This window comes from Lepidochelys olivacea, assembly GCF_965140295.1.
Source record: "Lepidochelys olivacea isolate rLepOli2 genome assembly, chromosome: 4".
Taxonomy (NCBI): Eukaryota; Metazoa; Chordata; order Testudines; family Cheloniidae; genus Lepidochelys; species Lepidochelys olivacea.
The window spans coordinates 103,662,715-103,676,875 of NC_140414.1; the positions used below are offsets into that span (position 1 = coordinate 103,662,715).

The 14,161-nt window shown below is 44.4% G+C and overlaps 1 long non-coding RNA gene across 1 annotated transcript; it reads right to left on the reverse strand.

The window, feature by feature from the left end:
• Nucleotides 1-6: 6 nt before the first annotated feature.
• On the reverse strand, nt 7-8,929 carry LOC311519246. Its single transcript, XR_014711236.1, has 3 exons — nt 8,869-8,929; nt 3,239-3,340; nt 7-476 (listed from the first exon to the last, which is right to left on the reverse strand). It is a non-coding gene; the product is annotated as an uncharacterized lncRNA (long non-coding RNA).
• Between the last annotated feature and the right edge of the window lie 5,232 nt (nt 8,930-14,161).

Consider the following 14,161-nt stretch of genomic DNA (forward strand, 5'->3'; position numbering starts at 1 on the left):
ATATCACCTTCCTACTATGAGCTTCCTCAGAGCAGTTTGCAAGACGTAAGCCTCACTGGGCTCCCTCCAGGTGAACTCCCAGGCAAACTCCTGCTGTGTGCTGCTCTGCTGTCCCCGCTGCTCAGCTGGTTCTCCGCCGCTCAGCTGGTTCGCGAAGCTCTGGCTATTTTTAAACAGCCAGGCTTCCCTGTCGCAAACAAACAGACACCCTACTGCCCGCCCCCTGCAGGCTAGCAGCCAATCAGACACTCACTCAGGCTCTCACACTGCCCCCCCAGCAAACACACGCTCGGATACTTCCTCAGCAAGCAAACAAACACAGCACCACATGATGACTTCTGCAGATGTAAACTCCAGCATAGATCTTGCTGGTGGAAACTCCAAAGGAAGACGTTGTGAGGGCACAAAAAGCTGCAGCCTTCCTCCTGTGGAGGTGGGAGATTCAGAAGGCCAGTACCATCCAAAAGTGGCTAGAGCTGGAAGGAAAGGAGGCAAAAAAGGAAGAATCCATTCATCTCCTCAGTGGCTATTTGGCAGAGCATCTAAAGAGCCTTTAGTGGAACTTAAAGCTATTCTTAATCTTCCGCAGAGAGCGTGTGGGAGGATGACAGTAGAAACACCAACTGCCTGTGCAAGGGTTAAATGTCTCATGGTGTAAAGGGGGTACTGCTGGTGTAAGGTGGTGAAATTTGCACTGCCCTCTGCCAGCTTTAGCAAATCTGGCCTCTAGCTTGTTTGAAGCATTAGGACAATCACCAGTTTGCTGTTTTACTCACAGAGCCTTGCTCTCTGACAAATAAACCTAAGTTACATGAAGCATCCCTCTACTTTTCTCCTATGTTTGTAACAAGAAATTTTGCAACTATTACTAATGGGGACCTAGGGATCCCTAAAGTAGTTGATCCTGATAAGTTACTAAGTGTTTCTGCCTGTTCCTGTGTACACTGCTGTGAAGTATTACAAAGTCAGACTCATTCTTATGTTAATGTTCTCCGCATTTCTCCAGTGCCCTGATTTGAAGCCTTATAATAGAACTGGGAATTTACCAATTTACAGCTGCTGTTGAGATGCAAGACTGGGCTGCTAAAGGCACCCAATTGCATCTGCAAACATCTCATGCAATGGGGTGAGTGAGGAGGGCTGACTAAGGAAGGGACCCTCCCATATTTCCACTGTGTGTATCATGTGAGCAATGAGACACATTCCTTGCCCAAGAGGCTGAGCACACTGCCTCTAAGGTGAGGGTGTGTGGCTGGGGAATCAAATTCAAATGTTTCACTGCTGGGAAGCACATAGAGTCACCAGAAGACCTCAGGGCTGGCTCTCATGTGTTTGTTAATCATTTGAGACACGATGTTAGTGAAATGGAAGATCTGTATTACATAAATTGCCATAATCAAAGCTCAACAGATTCCTCCCTAACATTTGTGAACAACTTCCTTAAATGTCCTAAGATCACATGAAAAAGCCATTGTCCATGGTTCAGAGAAAGAAGAAAGAGCGAGAGTGATCAATATTATTACTATATCCTAGTATTTCAAATGCTTGGAAAAGAACCAGATTTCTAACAGAGTTTAAAGTATCAGGCAGAATGCATCCTGAATTCAGAAGGCCAAAGTCTGACCTCAGTTATGCTGGTGTAAATGTGGTGTGCTTCCAATGAAATAAAGATAATGAAATTATGATAACAGAATTTGACCCATTCTGACTTAATTTTCTCTTCATTCCTTAGACCCGTCTTCTACGTACAATTGGGTATATGAATTTCTGTTTTATTGCTTTTAAAGTACAGTTCTTAAATCTGCTCTGTCTCGGTTCAATAATATGCAGGAGAGGGTGAAAGGGGTGCTCCCCGCCACCTTTCTGCTCATGATTCTAGGCCAAATGGGGGGCTGAAAAGACTCTCAGCATAATTTAGAGCAGCTTCAGGGCTGCTCTAAGTTACACTACCTAAAGTCAGCAGCTGTGGCAATTGATCTGGAGCATAAAGAATCTTGTCATACCTCTACCCCTTCCCCAAAAAACTTCTGTACCAGGAAAGGGTGTGGTATAGAGCCAGCTATGTCAGCTTTGTGCCATGCAAGGATTCCCTTGTGATGGGGGGAATCCTTGGCTGTCATTTTTAGGTCAGCTTTCTGGCTGCTCTGCACTGCCTCAGCAGCACAAAAACAGAATTCACAACTGAGGACTGAGCTTTCTACTTGTATTTTGTCTAATGCTTTGGACTCAGAGTAGGGCTGATCAAAAATGGGATAATTTTTTTGCAAAAAATATATGCAATTATTTTCATCAAAAAATTTCAAAATTCTGCATTATATAGCAGATTTCTATCCAAGAATCTCAACATACTGAACCTCACAACAGCCCTGTATTTACCCCCATTTTCAAGATGGGAAAACCAAGGCACAGAGAGGTCAACTGACTTCCTGAAGGTCACAAAAGAACACTGTGATAGAGAGGGGTACAGACCATAGAGTGCCAGACTCCTTGTTCAGATTTTTAACCACAAGACAGACCCTGTCCTTGTTTCCTTTCATGTCAGGATAAGAATTCCACCTACCTCTGGAAAGCATTGTCTCATTTTTTAAAATCGCTCACTGTAATGCACTATGAAATATTTTCTAGAAAATATATATTTTTAACTTTTTATTGAAAAACCAAAACATTTTCAGGCAAAACCCAAAAAATTTTGGCTTTGGTTTTCAGGTTTTTGGTTTTTTAGTGAAAAATTTAAAGTCTGAGGACAGCAGATACTTTCTGAAAAAATTTTCATTTGGTTGAAACCCCAATTTTCCATTTGAAAAAAGTTGACAGAGAAAGTTTTGTTTAGCCCTACCCTATAATATAACCCTTGAATCTATAACTTACATATAGAGAGAGTTTTTAATTTAGTATAATTCCCTTCTTTACAAATGTAAACACATTGTTTAGCTCATGGAATAGCCCCAAGAAGTTCAGAGCACTGGAAAAGAAAAGTAACATTTATTGGTATTATAGGTGTGTTTTGTTTGTGTGGCTGTAATAATTTTAATATTTGGAGAGGTTAGGTGACAGATATCCTGTCAATGCTTTGAAAGATTTTAAAAATATGAAAGTAAATAAAATCAAAAAGACCCTCCAGATTTCTTACATCTCTAGATCTCCTTCAACTCCTCTACCAAGGACCAGGAACTTACCCAAAAACTCATTGCTAACTAGGCTCACTGAGACAAAAAGGTTTTATTGAACTTTTATTTACCTGTTCCATCAGATCACACCTGTTCATGGCAGCCATATTTCAGCACTATGTAGTTGGTGTGTTTTATGGGAGTGGCATGTTGGCTATAAATGTACTCTGCACCTGCAAAGAATAAAAAAGTTGTTCACAGTAAATCTTTCTATAAATTAAAAAAATTCAGGCCCTAATCCATAAAGGGACTTAGATGTTGCCAGGGGCGACAAAGTCCCTAAAAGGGGGTCATTGGCACCCGAACTGTGACCCCAGCCCCCCGCATGCCACCTCTTCCTCTGAGGCCCTGCCCCCACTCCAGTCGCTCCTCTCAGGCCCCTCTCCCCAAAGTGATGGGGCCATGGGCCCCCTGGCCTACCCTGTTCTGGCACCTCTGTATGTTGCAATGCCTCACTTATAGGTGCCTAGAAAAACATTGGCGCAACACTGGGATCCACAAAGCCTGAGTTAGGTGCCTTAGCTCCCTTATTCAATGCACAGAAAGAGACAGGCACCTTAGAATGGGATCCACAAAAGTCAGCATGGTAGGTGGGGATCCTCCTAAACTAGCCAATGGGAGATACCAATGAGAGTGGGAGGTCCTAAGCCCTACCTATCTCACAGAGTTATGCGCCTAAGCCTGGGCTGCAGGGAGACGCCTGTCTCTGCTTGCAATCCACAGCCAGGAGCCCTTCTCCTGGAGTCAGGAGCCTTAGGCAACTAAGTCTTTTCTTATGCAAATGAGTGAGGAGCCTGCCTCACTCCATGCAAAACAGCTGGAGGAGAAAATGCTGTCACTCACTTGATGACTTTTAGCCCAGGGGTCAGAGCACTCACCCAGGATATAGGAATTCCCCCCTCTGCTTGCAGGTGAGAAAGGATTTGAGGAGGGGTCTCCCACCTCTCAGGAGTGTGGTCTAACCACTGAGCTATGGAACATTTTGATATAGATTTCCCTCAATCTTGTCTATTGAAGCTGTTCCACTATGTATAAATCCTTAAGTAGCCATTGGGCCAAAGAAAGAAAGTGAGAATTACTTAGAGTATCCTCCTGGTGCTGTGGGAGACCCAGGGTCCAGTCTTCCTGCTCTAGTGACTATTTAATTATTTATACCCGGTGGAACAGCTTCAACAGGAGCGAGAGTGAGGGAGCCCCACATGAAAGTATCCCATAGTTCAGTCGTAGGTGTGGTCCCCTTAGAGATAGGATTTGACCTGGGGTTTCCTTTCTCCCCCTCAGGCAGAAGGGAAAATTCAACCCTAGGTCTCCCACATCCTAGGTGAGTATGCTAACCACTGGGTTAAAATTTATAAATTGGATGACATCACCACCTCCCTTAGCTGGATTTTTAATGACGCCTGATCCAATAGACCTGCTCCGAGCATACCTAATGGATCTGCTTATCTTCCCCTGATTTGTAGATTGCACTGGGGCTTAGGCATGAGATAGGTTTTCAGATGCCTAGAGTGAGACCGCAACATAGGTGCCTAGGGAACTTTGATCCTGAAAATTTAGGCTCTGAGTGAAATTAGGCACATACAGAGTTAGTCAGCAGCCAAATGGGAGTTTTGTGGATCGCAGTGGAGTCTAAGACTGGGATTTAGGTGCCTAAATCTGGGAGTTGGTCACCTGAGTCCCTTTGTGGATCTGAGCCTAAGCTTCTCCACTTTCATTTCAGTCCCTGTGAATAGCAATCTTCTGAACTTGTGGATTTATCCCAATTCCTTTGACTTCAATGGGAGTGGCAGCAGGTCCTTCTGAAGTACTTTAGAAACATTAAGGACTAAATTGTATCTCAGGGATGCAGTCCATAGTAAGGTACAGCACTAGCAGCAACACGGAAGAAAAGAGCCAGTTCCCCTCCAGCTCCATCTTATTTCTCCTAACCATGCTGGCTCTTGGAGGCCAGTACCCTGCTGATTCCTGGCTTCCTGCTCCAGGGAGAGTGTAAGGCCTGGTCTACACTACACCAACTAGCCCACCTTTGTGAGCATCCATCCATGCCACTTGCACATTCACAGAGCTACTAGACATGCTCCTGCCTGGAACAGGAAAGAAGTCCTGGATATCCTCGACCTGTTGGGAAAAGAGACTGTGCAAGCCCTGCTAAGGACCAGGGGAGCTCATATGAGTCCAGTGATAAAAGGGAAGGAAGCTCAGGTGGGTGTATGCATGCGTTATTTCTCGTAAAACTTTTTTTACCTTTTTGTTGCCCGAAACCTCCTCTCCTTCCCTCTCTCTATCCTGCCCTTCTTCCTCATTTAATAATGATGCCCATCCCATCCACACATTTAGAGAACTAAAACATTTACCCATAATACATCATTTTCCTTGCCCTCTTGCTCCAGGGAGAGTATAAAGCAGGCATGTAGCTCTGCTTACTCCCGTGTACCTGCACCCAACGTCTGGGTAGCCCAGGTAGAGGGCTTTTTACTCCACTGTGGATGTGTGTTGGCCTAGTCACAATCTCTCCCTAACTAACTTTCACAGTATCCTGAGGCAGGTGAGTATTACTATACCCATTCTCAGATGGAGAAACTGAGACCAAGAGGCAAGATGTTGCAAAGTCTCAAAGGAAAACTGTGTCAGAACTGACTCAGCTAGGATTAGAAATCGGGGGTTTCTGGCTTCCACCCCTGTGGTCAGGCCACAAGGCTACACCTCCTTCTCCTTTCAGTTTTATAATAATTTTCAATAATTACCATATACTTTTAATGTTGTACATTTACAGATGCATTCCATAACTCCTGCACAAGCTGAACTCCCATGGAGCTCAATGGGCCTTTAACATACAGAGGGGCTGCAGAATCAGGCTCATAACTGGTCTGGAATTATTGTTTTATTCCTCCCCCTGAAGTCTTGCAGGAAAGCCAAACAGAGTACAGTGCAATGTACACATGGTGCATTTGTGATGGGAAAAGGAACACAGCATTCTTGGGACTGGTCTACACTACAGAGTTAGGTGAATGTAAGGCAGCTTAAGTCAACTTAACTCTGTCAGTGTCTACACTACATTGGTGCTCCCCGCCCCTTCCCCCCCATGTAAGTCGCCCACTACATTGACTTAATAACCCCACCTCTGTGAGAGGCATAGTGCTTAGGTCAACATAGTTAGGGTGACGCAGTGTCTGTGTAGACAGTGCGTTACTTACATCAGTGCTTCTCAAGCTATCTGATGTGGGGGACTGGCAATTTTTTTTTTCTAATGTGCGCGCAGACTGGCAGCCAATGGCTCGCAGACCGGCACTGGTCCGCGCACCACCACTTTGAGTAGCACTGACTTACATTGCCCGTTGGCTGTCAGCCCCAGGGTAGGTGGGGTGGGGTGGGGTGTGTGAGCTCCAGCTGTGAGGCCCAGGGCAGAGGGGCTTCAGGAGTCAGTGCCCCACAAGGTCCCACTTCAGTCAGTGGAAGCGCTCCTGGTGAGGACATGCAACACCAACAGAAGGAACACAATGTGCACATGAACCACTGCTTTAATTACTCCACTGGCTGTTTATCGATTTAACTTAAGTCGACTTAATTTTGTATAGTAGTCAAGGCCTCAGTTTTGATTATAGTGACATCCAGAAGAGTTATATCAATAATATACATTGTGATTTATTATTTGGAAGACGATGTTAATCACTTGTAACCTGAGGTTTCTGAGTATATTTCTTCTGCAGATCACTATTAAATTAATCCTCAATTTAAAAATTATAGAGCTTGCCTTAAAACAGCTGTACAGTAATTTTCAAAGACATTGCTTTCTAATACATTTGAACAAGGGACCTGGTGTTCTCCAAGTCCCACTCTACACTATCAGAGTTGAGCTTCTGTTGAGAAGTATGTTGGCAACTTCTACTGAGAGACCATTTGTTGTTATAGAGTATGTTGGGGATTGGTCCTGCTTTGAGCAGGGGGTTGGACTAGATGACCTCCTGAGGTCCCTTCCAACCCTGATATTCTATGATTCTATACTACCTGCCGCATCGGCAGGCAGCAATCGATCCAGCAGGGGTTGATTTATCACATCTAGAGACATGATAAATCGACCCCCCCCCGAGCGCTCTCCTGTCGACTCCTGTGCTCCACCAGGGCAAGTGGCACAGGCGGAGTCAACGGGGGAGCGTAAGCTGTTGACTCACTGCAGTGAAGACACCGCGGTGAGTAGATCTAAGTATGTCGACTTCAGCTACGTTATTCATGGAGCTGAAGTTGCGTAACTTAAATCGACACTCCCCCCCCCTCCTCCCCCAGTGTAGACCAGGCCATAGAGAAAATAAAAGAGTAGCTGTAATACCTGTTTTGAAAATTCAGGGGGAGTCCTGCTCTCAATTTTGTATCAGCCTATATCCTCATCTACACATGTCATAAATATAAAGGGAAGGGTAAACCCCTTTGAAATCCCCCCTGTAAAATCAGGATGGTATATATCTTACAGGGTAATTAGATTCAAAAACATAGAGAACCCCTCTAGGCAAAACCTTAAGTTACAAAAAAGATACACAGACAGAAATAGTTATTCTATTCAGCACAATTCTTTTCTCAGCCATTTAAAGAAATCATAATCTAACACATACCTAGCTAGATTACTTACTAAAAGTTCTAAGACTCCATTCCTGTTCTGTCCCCGGCCAAGAGGACTACAGACAGACCCACAAACCCTTTGTTTCTCTCCCTCCTCCCAGCTTTTGAAAGTATCTTGTCTCCTCATTGGTCATTTTGGTCAGGTGCCAGCGAGGTTACCTTTAGCTTCTTAACCCTTTACAGGTGAGAGGAGCTTTCCCCTGGCCAGGAGGGATTTCAAAGGGGTTTACCCTTCCCTTTATATTTATGACAACACAGCATATTAATGTAAAGATATTAAATAGCTGCACTGAAAAGAGCTTAAGTGCGTAAAACTTTTATTTTTCCTTGTGCTTGCGTTTTGATTTCTAGGCAAGTGCTGCGGCCCTGTGGTCAGCAGAAAGCCACTCTTCAAACCAGGAATCCCAGTTTCAGAGGAGGCCTGTTTTCTAACTTGGGTAATTGACAACATCAGTTGGTAGTATGGCTGTGAGCTCAGAGGTGCTCAAATGTAGTTGCAAGTTTGACTTCAAGCAGAGGAAGTGTGCACCTATTCACAAGGATGGTGGGGAGAACATCGATTGCCTTTTTGGCCCTGAGGAAAGAGAAGACTGGAACCATTCCTGGGAAGGAAGAGCAATTGCTGGGCTGGCTCTATCATCCACATAGACACACTGGTGTGATGTCAGATTGTGCAAGAGTCTAGACTTGCTGCTGTGCACAGTACTGCATACTCTACAAGCAAGGGTTTATTTCGAAGAAGAGGATTTATAATTTTTCCTTCCTATTAAGTGTCCTTCTGGAATAACTATGCTTTTTCCTGTTTTTCATATATCTATTGCTGTTTTTACTTAGCTTACAGTTTTGAGAGTCAGAAGTACTGTAGTAATAAAGCTCCCTGTCAATATAACTTGTTAGTTGATAGTAAATAATCAGTAACCATTGGGAGAAAAGAAGCATGGGGTATGTCTTATAAATCTCTGGAAATTTACTTGCAGCTGGTGTGACACCACTCTGTTTTTGTTTCCCACTAGAGTAAAGGCCAGGATTTGGCCCAAATTTTCAGGAAGATGGACTAGAATGCATGGGGAAAGGTTATAGAAGTATTTACCTTTGAGATTGCCTCTCTCCTCATGCAATGCCATTGTAGATGAGATCAGCTTCCAGTTACTACAATGCTGGTGCTACAGAAAGAGAGAAGATAACAAGATCAGTTTGAGCTAACAAGACACTAAGTTTAAGCAGGAGGGGGCTGGAAGTGGGACATCTTCAGTAAACTGGAGCTTTGGAACACTCTTTCCCCATTGATCAATAGAATCCCAGCATCTTGACTCTCAGGCACATTGCAAACCTGCCTATTTTTCCAGGCAATTGAGATAGGGATGGTACAAAGAGTGCAGGGAGCAAATTACAGAACCTGATGAATGTCAGGGCTTGTCTGCACTGGGTTTTTAGCCCTGGTGCTGCTAAGCTGGTACAAACCGCTAGTGTGGATGTAGTGCATTTGTGTAAAGTGAGACTTGTACCAGTGCTGTTTACCCCAGTTTCATACTGGTACAATTCTTTTTGTAAATCTTCACAGTTGCATATATGAACAACTCTGCATGATTATTCGCAAAAAGAAAAGGAGTACTTGTGGCACCTTAGAAACTAACACATTTATTTGAGCATAAGCTTTCATGAGCTACCAGCTCATTTCATCGGATGCATCCGATGAAGTGGGCTGTGGCTCACGAAAGCTTATGCTCAGATAAGTGTATTAGTCTCTAAGGTGCCACAAGTACTCCTTTTCTTTTTGCGGATACAGACTAACACGGCTGCTACTCTGAAACCTGCATTATTATTGTGATTTTAGCTATAGGGTGGTATTAAACAAATAAGTAGGCTTACCCAGCAGTTTTCTGCAAATAGAAATTTTATTAAATAAATTCCAGATCAGCTTACAGCTTAAATCAAGTCATTGACAGCTATCATTCACAGGAAACTATTATATTTCAGTTAATTGGAGTTCAGTTAAACAAGGCTTTGCTGTAATGCAAAAATACTGAAAGACCAAATTTGTGACAGACTGAACTCCTAAAAATCGGGTACATCCTGGATAGCCTAAGAGAGCTGGAGTTTACATTTCTCCTTTTTGAGACAACTTGAAAGATTAACGGGTGCCCCACTGTTAATTCCCGAGAGAGACTGAAAAGACACCAAATGATCCAGGAGTCTTCTGGGCCTTACCCAATGTGAATTGGGTCTTTCCATTGATGTACTTTGAATCAGGCTCTTTAAAGAGGTGGAAGGTAAGAATTCTTGTAGATGTAGGAATGTAGGATTCATTTTTACTTTGGCTAACAGAAGTTATTTTTGATGGACCTGACCTGCTATGATCTGTTTATATTTTGCACCACTGAAGAGTAGGGGTGTATGGATCTGGTGGTTTCGTTTTGCCCGTTATATACGATGGAGCCAATGGTGAAATTTGGAGGCAATCAAATTTATCAATTTTTGTAAACATTAAATTCCTTTGCTAAAAGAACCAGGCTACAACAGACAGGATGATACTTTCAAGCACTTTCAAACAAAGTTTCTTTATACATGCCTGATTTTCATTGCATACTAAATCCACGGCAAGTTTGAAGCAGCCTGAAATATATCTATTTTTTAATTATCCTTCCCCAGCTGTGGAGGGCCTGCCTGTAGTGGAATTAATGTGGTTCTATTTCATTGGCTGGAGAGATGATTTTAAAATGTTGCACAGAGGGTCCATGTCTCCTGCACATCTCAGAGGCCAGACAGAGGCTCACTGCACAGAGAGGCTTTGCGTGGAACTGTATAGCCACAGATTTTTTGGCTACTGTGCCATCTGAATATTTCTTAACTGGCAAAAAACATTTTCATCTTCAGAAAACTCAAGTCAGACAGAAATTGATAAACTCTTTTTAAACTGCCTGTTAGCTGACAATAAGCATGATGAGAAATGTCAGTCCAAAGAGTAATTTCTCCAGACATAAATGTGTGCCTGGCTACAGCAGCTTAGAATCACAGTGCTTCCTTAAGTCTCTGGCTTTATCCTTGCATGACACTATAATTAAAATCACATTACCTTGAATGAAGAGGGGTTTCATGTATATTTGTTTATATGACTACTGTCTCTCTCTCCTTTCACAAAACATCAGTATAACAAATAGACTCGGCACTCATTTGTCTCGCATGTCAAAACCATGTTCTTTGCCATAGCATATGAATGTGAGCGTAACATTACAAAGAACAGATTTTCAGCATCACAAAGCAAAGCAAGCAAACCACATTAGCTAAGCTTAGTAGCTGCAGTCTACGCTCTTTCCTTTTCCAACAAAACCTCATTGCTGGAAATGTCTTGCTCCTGGAACAATCCTGGCAACACCCTGGACAAGAAGGACATTTGTTGGCTGCTTTCCATGACAGTCTCAATCTGATCAGGCCACTGCTGGTTATAGGGACTTCAAAGGGACTTGGCATTTCACGTACATTTGGTAACAGTTCCTGTCTGCTGGAACAACTGTTTGGCTCTAAACACACACTTTTTACTCTAGAAATTGAATGTAATATTAACATGTGGCACTTTTCATCTTTCAAGTGCTCTGCTCCAGTGGTGTATTTGCTTTGGGACAGAGAATGGCTGAAAAAGACTCAAGAGGACAAGTAGTTTTGTGCTTAAGGTACCGGATTTGGGAAATCTAGGCTCAGTTCTGCCAAAGATTCCCTATGCAACCTTGAGAAAGTCACTTAGGCCTTGTCTACACTCACACTTTTGTCAGTATAACTTATGTCACTCAGGGATGTGAAAAAACCCCACCCCTCTGAGCGACATACGTTACAGCGACAGAAGCACCGGTGGGAGATGCTGTCCTGCCAACATAGCTACCGCCACTCAGTGGGGTGTTTTAATTATGTCGATGGTAAAGCTCTCTCCTGTCGGCATAGAGCGGTTAAATGGGAGATCTTAAAGTGGCACAGCTGTGCCACTGTAAGGTCTGTAGTGTAGACACGGCCTGACTCAGGCTATGTCTACAGTACACAGCTTTTGGCTGTGTTGCTACAGCCATGTCACTAAAAGGCACGCAGTGTAGCCGCTGTTTGTCTGCTGACAAAAACTTCCACCCATAGCGAGCGGCGTTAGCGTTGTTGGCAGGAGAGCAGTCCTGCCGACAAAGAGCTGGTAACACTGGTGCTAGTCATCGGCAAAACATTTGCCTTTTGGAGTGGTGTTTTTATAACATCTCTGAAAGACAAAAGTTTTGTCGTTCAGTTGCCAGTATAGACATAGCCTCAGTTCCTCATCCTTTAATTCTTGTGTCTGTCTTGTCAGTTTAGATTGTAAATTCTTCAGGGCTGGGACTCTCTCGCTGTGGGCAGGTCTTCACTACCCGCCGGATCGGGTAGTGATCGATCTATCAGGGATCGATTTATCACGTCTCATCTAGACGTGATAAATCGATCCCCGAACGTGCTCCCCGTTAACTCCAGAACTCCAGCTTGAGAGAGGTGGAAGCGGAGTCAACAGGGGAGCAGCAGCGGTCGACTTACTCCTGTCCTCATGGCCAGGTAAGTCGACCTAAGATACGCCGACTTCAGCTATGCTATTCGCGTAGCTGAAGTTGCGTATCTTAGGTTGACCCCCCTCCGCAATGTAGACCAGGGCTAAGTGTACGTACAACATGGCCCTGAGCTCAGGTGGTACTCTAGGTGTTACAGTAGTACAAACATAGGTGTAGGACCAGTGGAGATTGCTGATATTTATTTATATTGTGCTTTGTAAATGATTTGGAACCATCATTTAGGAACCACCAGTTGCTCAATGTTAGGCTATGTAGCTGTGCAATGATATTCCTGTTACTTCTCATCCTCCCTGCTCACTTCTCTCCTAGTGTTTGTTACACATACTTGTGCATCATGCTTGAAATTATATTGTAGTTTCTGGCAGGAAACATGTCATTCTATGTGTTATACTTAGGAATTACCTGGCACAATGGGGCCCCAGGCCTCACATGTCCTTTGGGCACTACCATGCTTTTATCATTGTTACCCCAGCCCAACCTGCCTCCCACCCATTTTTACTTTTGCCCACCAGGTGTGTCTTGTTTTTTAGATTGTAAACTCTTTGTGTCTATATAGCACTGTGATGGGGTGTGTAACCACACAGGCTCCAAAAGGGTTAATGTGGATCTTAGAGGCCATTTCACATACCATGTTACACCTAGAGGGAGAGCATGAGAATGATTGAGGATGAAGCCCACCTGAGAAGGGGCAGAGAGAGGACTATAAACAGAGGAAATTGAGAGCAGAAGGGGCTGTTATAAACTTCACAGGTGCCGACTTCCTCTGGGCCCAGGGGATGCTCCGCCCCAGCCCCGCCCCCACCTGATCCCTTTCCCCAAACCCCTACCCCCACCCCTTCCTGCCCCTACTCCGTCCAAAGCCCCGCCCCACCCCTTCTCCCAAGCCTGGTTACTCTGGCTGGGGTAGACTTAAATTGTGAGCTGGCCAGACAGACAAGTCATGGGACAAGGTGGACCACCATAGGACCAAAGCAGCTGTTGGCAAGGGTGCCAGACAGGGAGAAAGCAGCTATGCATGTCTATCCACAAGGAGGTGATCTAGCAGTGAGTCCCTCCTCCTTCACAAGCACCTAGCACAATGGTTTCCCAACCTGTTTGAGACTTGTAGGTGATATTGCAATAATAAATAATACGCTAAATGAAATTCTTACCACAGTCTCTTCAGGAGCTTCTCTTCAGTCCCCTGCAAGAGCCTTTGGCTCTTATCTCTTAGTGTTAGGACAAATGGGTATTCCAATATTAGATCCAGGTTCAATCCTTAAAATGGACCTGAACACTCTCATCTTCTTGAAGTGGCTCCTGTGCTTAAACTTTCAGAGCTTGGGCAGCACCCTCCACCACAGACAGATTTTAGCCCCATGCTGGCTTTACCAGTTCAGAATCCAAACCAAAAGATTACTTACGAACCTGCATTCTTGAATGTTGTAAAGATGCTATGCTGCACACTAAACTTTCTACAGCACTGCCAGATTAACTTCATGTAAATTCTATTATGCTCATTTTACAGGTTGAGAATCTGATAGGTTTAATGACTTACCCAGTGCAGGGGTGGCAGGTTTGTAGAAATTTTGGTGGTGCCCAGAATCTGCCCCCCCAGTTCTGCCCCCCCCAACTCTGCACCCCACCTGCCTAAGGCTCTGGGAGGGAGTTTGGGTTGGGGGATGAGGTCTGGGGTGCAGGCCCTGGGCTGGGGCAGGGGATTGGGGTGCAGGAGGGTGCAGGGTCAGGGAGGGAGTTTGGGTGCAAAAGGGGTGAGAGGTTGGGCTCTGGGAGGAAGTTTGGGTGGGGATGGGGTCTGGGGTGCAGGGTCTGGGA